General features: G+C 34.6%; 1 pseudogene; it reads left to right on the top strand.

The window, feature by feature from the left end:
- The first annotated feature begins 6,590 nt into the window (after positions 1–6,590).
- Positions 6,591–11,404, top strand: LOC120152710 (annotated as a pseudogene).
- The last annotated feature ends 3,873 nt before the right edge of the window (positions 11,405–15,277 follow it).

Here is a 15,277-nt window from a genome sequence, read left to right as displayed (position 1 = left end):
CGAATCTCCACCTTTAATCTTAGAAATATGCCTCAAAGTTTCCAATTTATCACAACTTTTCCAAAGATTATACATCTGCAAATTAATATCAGATCATGCCACTTTATGTTTTTTCCTTGACTAAAGGATTACATTTAGGTGGTGTTTGTTTTTGCAGAGGTAAAAGGTTTGCAGTCTGCGGACCACATCTGCAAGCATCTGCAGCAGAAGAGGTGGACCAAAAGTCTGCAGTCTGCAAGAAGAAGACTGTTTGTTTTTTAACATCTGCAGACTGCTAAAATAAACTGATTTTTTAAACTTAAAAGAGTTGTGCAATACTGAAATTTAAATAATTTTAGTTTTATAATACTGAAATTTAAATAATCCATACAACTACAGTAATAAATTTTTTAAAATAAATCAATCCATATTTTAAAATAAATCAATCCATATTTTTAAACGTTTCAAACTTGTCTCTTGCTTAGCTTTATTTGAAAATTTCAAACTTATTGTTTTTAAACATTTTGAATGCTTTTGGATTACTTGACTTTGATTTGTTGGATGGTTGAATTTGTTTGATGTTTTATGAATATTTGAACTTATATTTGGTTTGGTTAAATTTATTCATTATTGCATCATTTACATCATGTTAGATATATGACCAATTTTGCCATATCACATTGTGTTAGGTATGGCTCATAAATATACCAGTAAAGAGGACAGGAGATGGAGCGGAGTGAGCGAAGCGAACGCAGCGAACATCAACTGTCCTTACAAAGAAAGTCTCGTTGTGGGGTTACGAATTATGTGGGTTGGGGTGCGGGGGCGTAGCCCCCGCGGTACGGTACAGGGTTGATTTGTAATTATGTACCAGGGTTTTCTATTATAAATAGATATGTAACCTAGACCTAAAATATCATTGAATAAAAACTTCTAGCGCCGCCTAGGCACCGAGGACGTAAGCACATTGCCGAACCTCGTAAAATTCTCGTGTTCTTTTGTTTTCTTTACCCGTTTTCGTCAACACATTGTTTATAGATATTGCTTATGAAACTAATGGCTAATGTTTCTCTTGATCTTTGATCTTAGCAGCTTAAGTTATATTTCTTTATAATCAATTGGCTATGTTTAAGGAAACCTTGTTTAAAATGTTTTAAAGTCTTTTTGATTTAACAAAAAGGGGGAGAAGTATAATAAAAGAGAGAAGTGTTAGAGTGAGGGGGAGTAATTTTTCAAACTTGATTTCAAAAATGATTTTCAATTAGAAAATCTTAAAATTACTAAAATGTTTTGTTATATCAAAAAAGGGGAGATTGTTGAAAACATATTGATGTTTCGATATAACAAATTCAGTGTTAATGAATTTAAGATTTTACAAAAGATTTTCTAAGTATATTCGATATATTTTCGAATATCAAAATATTACTCCAAGTCTTTCAAAGATCATTTTAATCCTTACTCAAGTAAATTAAGTTTTAATCTTAAAATAATCTCAAACCAATTTTACAAAGTATTTTGAACCATTTCAAAGCCAAAAATTCCAGATTGTCCAGAGGGAACCGATTCCCCCCTAAGGGGGTACCGATTCCCCCTGAATGGTTTGGCTTCGAAAATAACAGATTACTCGAAGGGAACCGATTCCCCCTGTTCAACAGTCGAAATATTTGAATTTTACACTTAGGGAATCGATTCCCTATGAGGGGGTACCGATTCCTCCCACGCTCCAAGCTATTTTATTAATTGATTCTCATCCCCAAACAGTTCCAAAACATCCTCAACAGCTATACGACTTCAAACACATTTCAAGCTATAAATACAAGCTAAGGACACTTGAAGAAAAAAGAGAACAACCATCCAAGCAATCAAACACAAGAGAAGAGTTTTTCATTCTTATTTCATCTTTCTCTTGTAAATATTTTGTTCTTGTGAGCTTAATTCTTGTAAACATCTACCTTAGAGAGGTTTTCTTGTTTATATTTCTTATCCTTTTGTAAAGGGAAAAAGTTCTAGCTAATCCCGTGTAAAAGCTAGGGAAGGTTCTAGTTTAGCCCGGAAAAACTAGAGAGTTTGTAAGGTTACTCTTTATCCTCAAAAGAAAGAACAAATTAGTGAATTTGTTAGAAAATACTTGGTGAGGAGCTAAGGTAGTGGATGTAGACTTTGGTTGAGAAAGTCGAAACTATAAATCGATGTGCAATTCTCTATCTTTCAATCTCCTTACTCCCTAAACACAAAACCGTTCCGACCCCTCTTTGCAAACCGTTCCGGTTGTCGATTCGAGCTTCCGAAAATCCCAACATAAATCAATCCATATTTTAAAAATAAATCAATCCATATTTTAAAATAAATCAATCCATATTTTAAAATAAATCAATCCGTATTTTAAAATAAATCAATCCATATTTTAAAATAATATATTTTAAAATAAATCAATCCATATTTTAAAATAAATTTTTTCATATTTTAAAATAAATCAATCTATATTTAAAATAAATCAATCCATATTTTAAATAAATCAATCCATATTTTAAAATAAATCAATCCATATTTTAAAATAATTTTTTCAATATTTTAAAATAAATTTTTTCATATTTTAAAATAAATCAATCCATATTTTAAATTAAAATTTTAAAATAGATTTAAATAATTTTAATTTATTTGAAGAGGTTTGAAGACCTTTGAAGACATAAAACCATGTATGCACCAAGAAGACCTCGCGCAGACGTTAGAAGAACTTTTGTCTTCTAAAAAAAAGGGTCTGCGAAGCCCAATGTCTGTGCGACGCAGATATAAGAGCTTTGCAGACCTTGCACAGTAAAAACAAACATCACCTTAGTCAACTTGTACAGATAACTTACCTTGAGTTTGAACATGAACCTAAAACATTATATTGCGTTTAAAAACATATAAATGTTAATATTAATGATAATTAATTATAAAAATTAAAAAAACTAATATATTAATTTTTCAGATTGTTAGCTAGTTTTTCAAATCAGGTATTAAGTAACAAGTTTTGATTCGTTCATAACTCAATTCGAGTCTATTCGAGTATTGACCAAACTTTAATCAAATAAAACTCAAATAAAGGTTAGGGTAAAGTATAGTAATGGCCACTGAACTTTTCTTAAGCTTTCATTTAGGTCCCCAACTTTTAAAACTTGCAATACAATCCTCCAACATTTAATCCATTTGCAATATGGTCCCCGCCGTTACACTGCCGTTAGTACGTTTTCAATATGGTCACTGAACTTTCAGGTGTTTTCATTTAGGTCCCCCAACTTTTAAACTTGGAACACAATCCTCAATTTCATTATAAACCCCAAATTCTTTTTCGATCTCGAATTTCCTTTTTGCTTCTCTCTTCTCATTTCCATTGTAACTTTCAGTCGGGATGCATAAGAAATTCTAATCTAACTTTGAATTATGTGGAGGTGTTGATTTGAAAGGTCTATTGAGAGAAAACCCGACCAAGGGACTATCGAGACCATCAATGATTCAAGGTGTAATGTTAGATACAAGTCATCTAAGGTGAAACATAAATGTTCGATGAAATGCTTGTGAGAAAAAAATGGGGTTAGAAATGTAGAGTTGACAAATACTACTAAGATGAACTAAGTTCATTGTGAAAGTCACCAACAAAACTGGAATTATTTGTATAAATGACATATAATTTCTTCTTCGTTTGATCCTTGTGGTTAAAGATTTTCCAACATATGATCAAATATATGAAATCTCGAACAACACATTCACCTCTCAATCTCTTTCACTCACATGCCTCTCATTTGGTTTTTGTTCTTCAATTCCGCCATGTAAAATTGTAAACTCAAGCAGTGCTCTGTCTTTCAGCTTTTTATTTACAAAAAAAATGGAGGAAGAATTGCTAGAACGCAACATCGATTGCGTTTATTTCTTAACCTCTCTCTTCACTTCCAAGAAGGTATTTATTTTCTCTTTTCGGCTATCCGGAAGTAAGCTTTTCGTCTTTCGCACTTTCTCATTTCCAGCTCGCATTGTGTATTTTTTGTTGAAATTTTTATGTTTCTAGAACTGCATGTCAATGATCTGGATATTCAGTGTTAGTTTTGAACCAAAATCATTTATTTTTCTTTCTTCTTCTTAATCAAAACTTTTGTATTCCTTTGAAAGATATTCAGTCCATTAGATAGAAAAAGTGTCCTAGGCTAAAGTTTTGATCTTCTTGTTTGGTTTTTCTTTAATCAGGGAATTGGTTGTGAGTATCGACGTTGTGAAATCGTCAGGGTCAATCCGATAGACTGCTAGTACTATTTACTGGGAATTGTATTGATCTGACCTATGGTTTTCGGCGTTCTGTGAGCTCGTATTTTTTTAATAAGTTATGTTGATTATGAGACTTATATATTGTGAACAAATTGGATTTTTTACATGTTTTGGAAATTTTACATTTGAATTGTATTGAATTATAGCTTTAGAAGACAATTCTACATACACGCAACTCGAAAGACATCATGATAAGGTAGTATATTTAGAGCAGCTACTTGATCCTGTCATGATGCCTTTCTAGTTGCGAAAGAGACTAAGAGGTGAATGCGCTGTTTGGGATTTTATTATATTTGATCATCTGTTAGAAAATCTTTAACCACAAGGAACAAACGAAGAAATTATTATATCATTTATACAAAAATATTCCAGTTTTTTTTGGTGACTTTCAACAATGATACTTAGTTTATCTTAGTAGTATTTGTCACTCTGCATTTATAACCCCATTTTTCTCTCACAAGCATTTCATCGAACATCTAATGCTTCACCTGAGATTACCTATATCTAACATTACACCTTGAATCGTTGATGGTCCCGATAGTCCCTTGATCGGGTCTTCTCTCAATGACCCTTATTCAAGTCAACACCTCCACTAATTCAAAGTTAGATTAGAATTTTCCATGCATCCCTGATTGAAAAATTATGTTGGAAATCAGAAGAGAAACGAAAAATGAAATTTGAGATTGAAAAGGAATTTAGGGTTTAGATGAAATTAAGGACTGTGTTGCAAGTTTTAAAAGTTGGGGGGCCTAAATACAAGCGCCTGAAATGTTTAGTGACCATATGGCAAACATAGTAATGACAGTGTAACGGCGGGGATCATATTACAAATGAACTAAATGTTAGAGGACTGTATTGTAATTTTTAAAAGATGGGGGACCTAAATGAAAACTGTAGAAAAGTTCAGTGACCATTAGTATACTTTACCCTAAGGGTGTGTTTGGTTCACGGAATGTAAGATTACCCGTGGGAATAAAAGATTACCAGGGAATAAGATTACTGGGAATGTTGTATTTTGTGTTTGGTTGGTTTAGTAGAAATATAAGATTACCGTGTTTGGTTAAAGGAAAAAAATATTATTAGAATGTACATTTAACCAAATTGTTCTTATTATATAATTATTTTTTTAACAAGTTGAATTCTATTATATATTACTATAATTTCTTTAAAAATTAATTCATAAAATTTATATAATTTTTTTACAAAATTGAAAATAAAAAGGTTTAATGAAATGGTAAATTTATTTTAACTCCGGAACTTCATATAAAATTTTAATTATAGATTTTTTTGTAAATCTAAAATAGTTTAAGGATAAAATTATAATTTAACCTTCGCAAAATTTTTTATTATTTAATGACATAATAAGAATATTTTTAAAAGAAAAAAAATTAAGAGCATTTTAGTCCAAAATGTCGGTAATCCAATAATACCTAAGGAAAGGGAGGTAATGACATTCCCGGTAATATACCTAAAAAAATCTACTATTGGTAATGTAAGATTACCGGGAATAACATTCCCGGCCAACCAAACGGGAAATATGGATTTCATTCCCATGAGAATCTCACATTCCTCCAACCAAACACACCCTAAGGGTGCGTTTGGTTCACGGAATGTAAGATTACCAGGGAATAGGATTACTGTGAATATTGTATTTTGTGTTTGGTTGATTTAGCAGGAATGTAAGATTACCGTGTTGGTTAAAGAATAAAAGATCATTAGAATGTATATTTGATCAAATTGTCCTTATTATATATTTGTTTTTTAACAAGTTGGAAAATATTTATAATTTTCTTTAAAAAATTTAAATTCATAAAATTTATATTTTTTACAAAATTGAAAATATAAAAGGTTTAATGAAAAGCTAAAATTTTATTTTAACCCCTGAACTTCATATAAAAATTTAATTATAGATTTTTTTGTAAATCTAAAATAATTTAAGGATAAATTTATAATTTAACATTTTAAGAATTTTTATTATTTAATGATAGAATAATGATATTTTAGAAAGAAAAAAAATTAAGGATATTTTAATCCAAAATATCGGTAATCTAACAATACTTAAATAATGGAGGTAATGAAATTCTCGATAATCCCAAAAAAAATTTACTATTAGTAATGTAAGATTACCGAAAATGACATTTCCGGCCAACCAAACGGAGAAATGTGAATTCTATTCACATGAGAATCAAACGTTCCCAACTAAACACACCCTAAAAATTATATGTACCGTCTAATTTACTGTTCAGATCCGACCTCACTTTAAATATTTCTCTCTTTTGAATTAGGTTTTCATTTCTTCTTCAATCTTTTGCCCCCCTTTTATTCCTCGAGTCTAAACCCCAAAGTTCGTCATCTTTCTCGCTAATTCTTTTTTCCTCTATTTTTGTTATCTGAAAACGTCGAGATTATTTGATTTCCAGTTTAGAAAACCAAAAACTAATTTCAGTTTTACCAGGTGCATAGATCGCCATCTTTCTCCCGTCAAGTTTTAAAAGAGTTCCAGGTGATTTTGTTTTTGTTTAATTCCTTTTTACCTGCCCTTTTCTCAATCATTATTTTGAAAGATATAAAATTCGATAGAAATTGACGTCAATAATTCAAGATTTCATGTTTAATCATCAAACAATGTATACGTGCATTGTTTTTTTATAACGCCATTGAATTTTGAATCATTAATTTAGATTTAAATGACTTGTAATTTTTATATTATTTATAATGGTTTCGTGTAAATTAAAAATGTCTTAACTATTTTTTCTATGTAAAAGATTTTAACTTCTAGATGTGTGAAAAAGATAATATTCTGATTGACATTATATAATATTTGATTGACACTACATACATATTAGATAGATTTGAAATTTAACATGCTCGATGAATGCACTCATATAATAAATAAATATTATCGTGTATTAAGTTAAAATTAGTAACACGCTCTGTAATTTGATATATATGTGTATCATCATTTGAGAAAATTGATCTGAATACTGGAAACTGTTTGAATGGTCTCAATATGGATTTCAGCATAAATTTTTTATTTGCAGTGGAATGTAAATGTAGCTATCTTCTTCTTCTTCTTTTTTTCTATCACGAGTGATGGAGTTTATGTTGCTATAACTGAACTTTTTGTAATCTTTTAATTGCTGAACATGTAAAAAAAATTAAATGCAGTGTGCTGGCTCTTGGCTACTTCTGCTAAACTTGAATCTTATGGAGCTTGATAATACTAAGGAAATTAGTGTAAGCACGCCTAGGAGAAGAGAAAACGTCTTCATCTCAGTCCAGTTTCGCCAGATGCATCTGGCCTTGGCTTGCCGTATGCTCCAGAGGATTGGCCTACTAAGGGTGACATATGGACTTGGAAGGTGGGAAGGAGAGTAGCCATTACTGGTCATTTCTTAGATAGGTATTTGTATCCGCCAAAGCGCCTCCAAAAGCTTTTAGACTCAGGCAGGAAACGTGGTCTTGCAAGCAAGCTTTCGGTCGAGCGGTATGTCAAAATGGTGCTCCCTGGTGCTGACATTAATGCATTTTTTGCTTCGTTCAGCTGGAAAATCCCTGCGAAGAAACATTCTTTGACAAACGGTCAGCACCAAATTTTCTTCCATTCTATTGTCTCCATGTTTTCATTTCAGTTTTTGTAATTATTTATGTGGTTCGATGCATTAACTTCTGCATTTTTTTGAACATGTATAATGTCACATTCCTTTGTTCTCAATATATATGATCTGATTCAGTCTTTCAGTTATTTAGCCCTTTTGGTCGGAACAATGGTTCTCTGCTATATTATTAAATCCTATACTTAATAGCGTGATTCTCTCAGATCAACTTAGAACACAATCATGGATGGCTGGCAACAGCTCTATATGTACCACATTCTTGCTATATTTTCCCTTAGCAACTTGGAACACAATCATGTGTAAAGTTGGTTACAGGGCGCCTCTGCCTGATTGCAGAATAGGCAAATCACCAATTCCTAGTGTACCATTCTGGTGTCTAATTCTTGTAGGCAGACTTCTAACAAATCCATCCAGGAGATCAAGGCATGTTTAGTTTTGTGAAATTATTCAGACTAGCCTGCGCCAATTTGCTTTCTCTTGTTTGTCTTATTTCATCCCATACTGAATGAATTGAAGAGTTTCAATAATTTCTTCCAGCCCCATTTTAGACCTCTGCAAACTAGTTACATCAACATGTCTTACACTATTACCCTTCATTACATAAGAGGTCACCCAAGACTCCCAGAGTAAACAAACCTGGGTGAACACAGCCCATAGGGTCGAAAGAAAATTATTTTTCATTGTTTCTTTGTAGGAGGAAAAAGGAAGAAAGAAATACGAAAGTCGATTATTTGCACTCGTATTCACAAAATAAATCATCCTGAATAGACAAAAGAAAAAGAGAAATGAGAGGTCTATGATTCATGTATTGCTATTTATAAGATTATGTTCTTATTTAGATTTTGCATTTTTGTCTTAACTTACAAAGGTTATAATGATAGTAATTTTTATCATCTTTCATTTTTTTTTCACACTATCAATGTTTGATGGATATTCGCGATGTCTAGTTCTAACTATGAAACTTAATTTCTTTTTTTCCAACAATTTTTTTGTTGTTAATGAATAATGCAGTGGCACAGGCTTTCTCTGCTGCCCTTCCTCACGAGAAGGTAGTTCCAGTGGCTGACCCCCAGTCTGATGGTTTGACATGCAAGGCTGGGAATAAGAAGTGTAACGTTTATATGCTGAAGCAGAAAACCCCCCTTCTTTGGTTTCCTTGCCTTGTGATCTTTGCTGCAGTGAATCTAGTTTCTGCCGTGATTGTTGTTGTTCTGTGTGCAAGACTATAGACTTGAAACATGGAGGCTACAGTTATATCAAATGTGAAGCAATGGTGGATGGGTATATATGTGGGCATGTTGCTCATCTAAATTGTGCTCTTCGGTCTTACATGGCTGGGACAGTTGGAGGTAGTATTGGGTTGGATGCAGAGTATTACTGCCGACGTTGTGATTCAAAGATATCTCTGATTTCACATGTGACATTGCTTTTAAAAACCTGTGAATCCATAGATTCTCGGGATGAGATTGAGAAGATTCTTAACATTGGTCTCTGCGCTTTACGTGGTTCACAGAACACCAATGCAAGGGGATTATTGAACCGTATTGAGTCCTCTATTAAACAGGTAAGGTCAATGCACTCTAGCTATAACACTTTAAAGCTTTCATGCTTTTCCAAGAGCTTATCTTTCTTCTTTTTGAGGGTTTGTGAAAATGCTAGTAAGCGCTTTTGGTATTTACATCAGCTTAAATATGGGACTTCTCTTGAAGATATCTGGAAAGTGAAAGAAAGTGATTCTGCTATTACAACAGGTAATTTAACTGTAAATCTCATGCATATGAAAATAAATGAAGTGGCAACTCTATTAGCTAGTAATGCACGGAACATTTCATCATATTAATTTGCATCAAAATATTTGGCTACGGATTTGGATATTAAGGGGGTTAAGAAATAGCCTCCCTTATTTTCACTTAGATGTGCAGTTTGTTTTGTTCTTTTCTTCATTTTTTCCTTCTTGTTTTCAATCAGTTAGATGTTAATGCATATTATCCACACAGAGGCTTTTCCATTAAATCATCATAGTGGATCCAGATAGTATCTACATCTATGTCACTCAAAACTCGAGTAAGAGTATCAGATATGAGTATGTGTCCGACATAGTTAGAGTGTCATCTGTGTACCTATGTCCGAATATGTATCAGAAACAGGTGCTTCAAGTAAAATAAAGGCAAAGCAACATAGGTCTATTACTACTATATTTTAGAATGTATCCGAATTTAATATGTATTTTATTTTGTACTATCAAAGTTGTATTTTATGATTAGGTTTTTCTACTTAGGAGATAAATATCATAAATAGGACTCTACCATTATATACACAGCCTATATTAACCAGACTGTTTTCTCACATTATTAGAAGGAAAAGAAAATAGAAAAACCTATTTTTTTCACAGAAACTTACATATATACTTTAGAATTTGTATTTGATTTGCGTTGATATGTTGGTATCATTTTGGCCTTTTGATAATATTCATTGCCTCCATGAATCTTTACTCGGATGTTATTCGCATATAGTGACACGTGGCTGGTCTTTATTGAAGTCAGAGAATTTAAAATATCTGAGCTTGAAGATCTGATATTTCTCTTAGTCCTTAATATCATTATATAGTTCCCTGCATTAATTCTCTCTCTCAGGTATGGTCAATTCATGCATCAATACAAAATCGTCATTTTGGTTTATGTGCAGGTATCTTCCATAATGGAAATGGAGGGCTCGAACCTACGAACCATCGAGATGCCGTGGATGATAAACCATGTTTAGGGTCGGTTTTATCGATATCTTCTGATTATCACAGCGAATACCTGAAAATTGAATACGAGATCGATCAGGTTCTTCAGGCTCTCAGAAAGGCACAGGAAACAGAATACCAAATTGCAGAAGAACGGCTTTATGATCAGAAGGCTTACCTACGCCATCTTTATCAACAACTGGAGAAGGAGAGATCTGAACTTCAGGGTCAACCATCTGGAAAGGAAGCAGATGCATATTTGAATGCTGTCTTGAACAGAGTTGATCAGATAAAATATGAAGTCATGAGACTCAGAGAAATGGAAGAAGTGGCCAACGGATTCGGAAGGACTCCTAAAGTCCTGAAGGAATACTTTGGTTTCGGATATTGAGGACTAAGCATTGTCTATCATGATGGGTTAATTTCTCTACATTTGAACAATAGCCAGTCCTTTGAACTGATTTCGTTGCAGCTGTGACCGTGAAGTTGCATAATGCAAAATATGTCACAACATGCAATCAAAGAAGTCAGATTTGACTCTTCCTCGAGGAATCGGATAAAACGGAACATTACATAATAGAAACCGGAATCGTAATTCAAGCCCTAGGGCGAGGTAAGATCATACTTGGTTGATAGTTTTGTCAATTTTCTCATTGCGTCCTATATTTCATTGCTTGGCTTGGATGGGGAAAATATGTTTCGGACTCGGACCTGTTAGCATAAAGGAAGTTGGTGTCATCAACTTGATTCATCAACTCGGTTTGGTGCTACTTTCTTAACCAAGATTTTGTGGAACTGCTTTTAAAGAAACTATGGAAATTGCAAAAAGAAAAAAAACAGCATTTTTGGTGACTTTGGAATTCGAATGAGATTTAGATTTTCCTTTTGAAAGTGATTTCACTGACTAGTTAGGCTAAGAATCAAAAGTTTGGTTTTGATTGAATATCTAAATTAGAAAGTAATGTTGATATTTGAACTAAATAACTTTATTGAATTATATTAATATTAAAACCAAATAGAAAGATCTTGTAAGTAACGAGGATCAAATGTATAATTATGTCTGTTTGTTTTACGTAAAACATTTTACGGAAAACGATTCCCTTACTTTTCAGTGTTTGATTGGAGGAAAACATATTGGTCACTATAAAACATTTTCCTTGTCAACATAATTTCCTTTGTATTTTTTGAAAAATGGCTTACGGTTTAATTTTCTGTAATGGGATTTATTTTTATACATGCATGTATAAATTTTTCCCATTACGGTAATGCAGTCTTCATATGCGCGTCTGTAATGGGAAGTAATCCCTGCAAATAAATCATTGCGTAAAAATCTCTGCATATAGACAGAAACGTAAGACCAACTAAATTTAAAAAGAGGAAAAGTGAAGAGAAGGATATACAGAAGTTAGCGATAGCAAGCTACGAGAAAGAATAAAGTCAAATGGGTTAAAACCTAAAACAGATGTAACATTACTCTGTTACCCTAGTTTCTAGTTCTAAGTCTTCATAAATTCCAATGACATAAACATATAAAAAGTAGAAGTCATGGAAATTACTACAAATATATTAAAAAGAAGACAGAGAAGCTACACCATATGGCTGTGACTCAGACTACTCGGCTACCCTGGTCTTAAGTCTCCATACTTTCCTATTAGAGGTCATGTCCTCGGTAAGGGCTAAATCCTTCAAATCAGATCTCAAGCAGTCTACCCATTTCCTCCTTGGTCGTCCTCTCCTTCTGGTACTGTCGGCTGTAATGGACTCTACCCTCCTGACCGCATCCGATGGTTGTCGCCTAAGGACATGCACAAACCACCGTAGTATTATCTCCCTCAATTTTTCGGGTATAGGCACCACCCCCAAGGGTATCCTAATTGCAGAGTTTGGTGTCATGTCCCACGGAGTCCTACCACATGCCTATCGAAGCATTCTCATTTCTGCGGCCTCCATCCTCCTTATGTGATCCTTCTTGATTGCCCAACATTCTGATCCATACAGCAACGCTGGTCTTATTGCCATTCTATAAAATTTTTCCTATAAAATTTTCCCTTAAGTTTTAGAGGTACATTCTTGCCACACAAAACTCCAGTAGCAGCCCTCCACTTTAGCTATCCCGCCTTTATACGGTGTGTAACGTCATCATCTACACCTCCATCTTTATGTATCATAGACCCTAGGTAATTGAAACAATCCTTTGAGGGGAAAACGTGTCATTCTATACAAACTTCTACATCTTCATCGTTTTGGTTCCCACTGAAGTTTGAACATAAATACTCTGTCTTTTCAATATTGATCCTTAGACCTTTTTCTTCTAAAGCAGTCTTCCAGGTAGCAGTTACTATTCAGCTCGGTTTTGTTTCAGCAACTAGGACAATGTCGTCAGCTAAAAGCATACACTATGGAACACCGTCTAGTGTCGCACAATAGATGTCGTCCATAATCAAGGCGAAGATGTAAGGGCTAAAAGATGACCCTTGGTGGAGTCCGATTTTCACCGGGAATGCCTCGATGTCGCCAACTGTAGTCCTGACGTATGTAGTAGATCTACAGTACATATCACGAATCGCCCGGATATAAGTAGTTGGGATACGTCTCGTTTCCAAGGTTTTTCAGATCGTATCGCGGGGACACTATCATACGCCTTCTCGAGGTTAATGAAAGCCATGTGAAGATCTCTATTTTTCCCTATATTTCTCCATAAGCTGTCGAAGTAGATGAATCGCCTCCGTAGTAGACCTGCCTGGCATAAAGCCAAATTGGTTTTCCGAAACCCTAGTAACCTGTCTCAACCTAGCCTCTATCACCCTTTCCCATAGCTTCATGGTATGACTAAGTAGTTTAATACCTCTGTAGTTACCACAACATTGAGAATCTCTTTTATTCTTATAGATTGGTATCACCGTAGACTTTCTCCACTCCTCTGGCATCTTGGCAGACTCTAAAATAATATTAAAGATGTTGGTCAACCACTTTACTCTCTCTTCTCCTAGGGCCAACCACACAGTGATTGGAATTTGATCTAGACCGACAGCTTTGTTCCTCCCCATCTTTCTAAGAGCCATTTTGACTTCCTCAATCCCAATCCTACTTGAAGGGCAGTCATTGGTTGTAGTATGATGGTCGGTTGACCCATCAACGGTACTACCTCTACAGGGAGAGGCACTGTTATTAAATAAGCCAAAGAAATAACTACCCCAAACCCTCTTAATATCATGATCTTTCACTAAAAGAACACCATTGTTGTCCTTAATAAACCTAATGCTACCTATATCATTTTTCATATTCTCCCTGGATTTTGCAAGCCTGAAGATGTCGTTTTGTCCTTTGTTGGTGTCTAATCTCTTGTACATTTCCTCGTATGCCTTATCATTTGCTTTAGCCACTATTTTCTTGGCTTCCCGCTTTGCCTCTTTGTATCTTTGTTTAGCTCTCTATCTTTCTTCGTCGTCATTGCATTGTAGAAACTCCTTGAAGCAAGTTTGCTTTGTCTTCACCTTAGTTTGGACTTCGTCGTTCCACCACCACGATTCTTTATGTTCCTTGACCTTCCCTGTCGACAACCCGAGGGTGTTTTTGCCCACCTCTATGATGGAATTTGTCATATTTTTCAATAACATATCTACATTTTTTGAGTTTGTAGTTCCAAAACCTGTATGAGACAGGACCTTTCTCTTAAAGTCATTAACCGTCTCTCCATGTAAGTTCTTCCAAAGGATCATAGGTTTACCAAGTTTAGCCCTCCTATGAGTGCTCCACTCGTGGTGTACTCGGAATACCAAAACCAACAATCTGTGTTGTGATGCACACGCCTCTTCAGGGAACACCTTACAGTCAATGCAAGCCCACCGATCCCGATTTTGAACTAGGATGTAGTCGATTTGGGTACAATGTCCCCCGTTATGGAACGTAATAAAGTTCACATCTCTATTGTTAAAGAAGGAGTTAGTGACCACCATATCGTGTGCAGTAGCAAATTCAAGCAGCATACGCCCCTCATCGTTCCTACTACCAAAACCGAAACCACCATGAACACCGTCATACCCGTCGATTGCACTACCTATATGGCCATTGAAGTTTCCCCCTATGAAAACTCTTTGGTCCTCTAGAATTCTCCTAAGTACATCATCTAACGAATCCCAGAAGCAACGTTTCTCCCCTTCCCCTAGGCCAACGTGTGGGGCGTACACTTAAAGGACATTCACCACTTCCGCTTCTATAATAACCTTAATCATCATGATCCTATCATGGTATCTACAAACTTCAACTATATTTTCCTTGTGCCTAGAGGATACCAAGATACCCACCCCATTTCTAGCGTTATCTACGCATGAATACCACAACTTGTACCCATTACACTCTCTGGCGCGAGCCCCTTTCCATCTAGTCTCTTGAATACATGCAAAATCTATTTTCCTATTACTTAGTATGTCGGCTAGCTCCAGCAGCCTAGCATTTAATGTGCCTACATTCAACGTACAAACTCTAAGTCTAGTCTCCTTGACACCACTTTGTCGAGCCCTCCCCCTATACGCCCTATGGGCTCTAAAAGAAGGACATGACCTCAAGTAATCATCTATAGCCGAAGCTATGAGGAACTATGAAAAAGGAATCCAAAGAAGACAGTAGATGCACCAATAAAACGCTAGAGAATTGT

Source organism: Hibiscus syriacus, unplaced genomic scaffold, assembly GCF_006381635.1.
Source record: "Hibiscus syriacus cultivar Baekdansim isolate YM2019G1 unplaced genomic scaffold, ASM638163v2 tig00111095_pilon, whole genome shotgun sequence".
In the NCBI taxonomy this organism is placed as follows: domain Eukaryota; kingdom Viridiplantae; phylum Streptophyta; class Magnoliopsida; order Malvales; family Malvaceae; genus Hibiscus; species Hibiscus syriacus.
The sequence above is the reverse complement of the archived record's forward strand: the minus strand, read 5'-3'. Positions and strand labels throughout refer to the sequence as shown.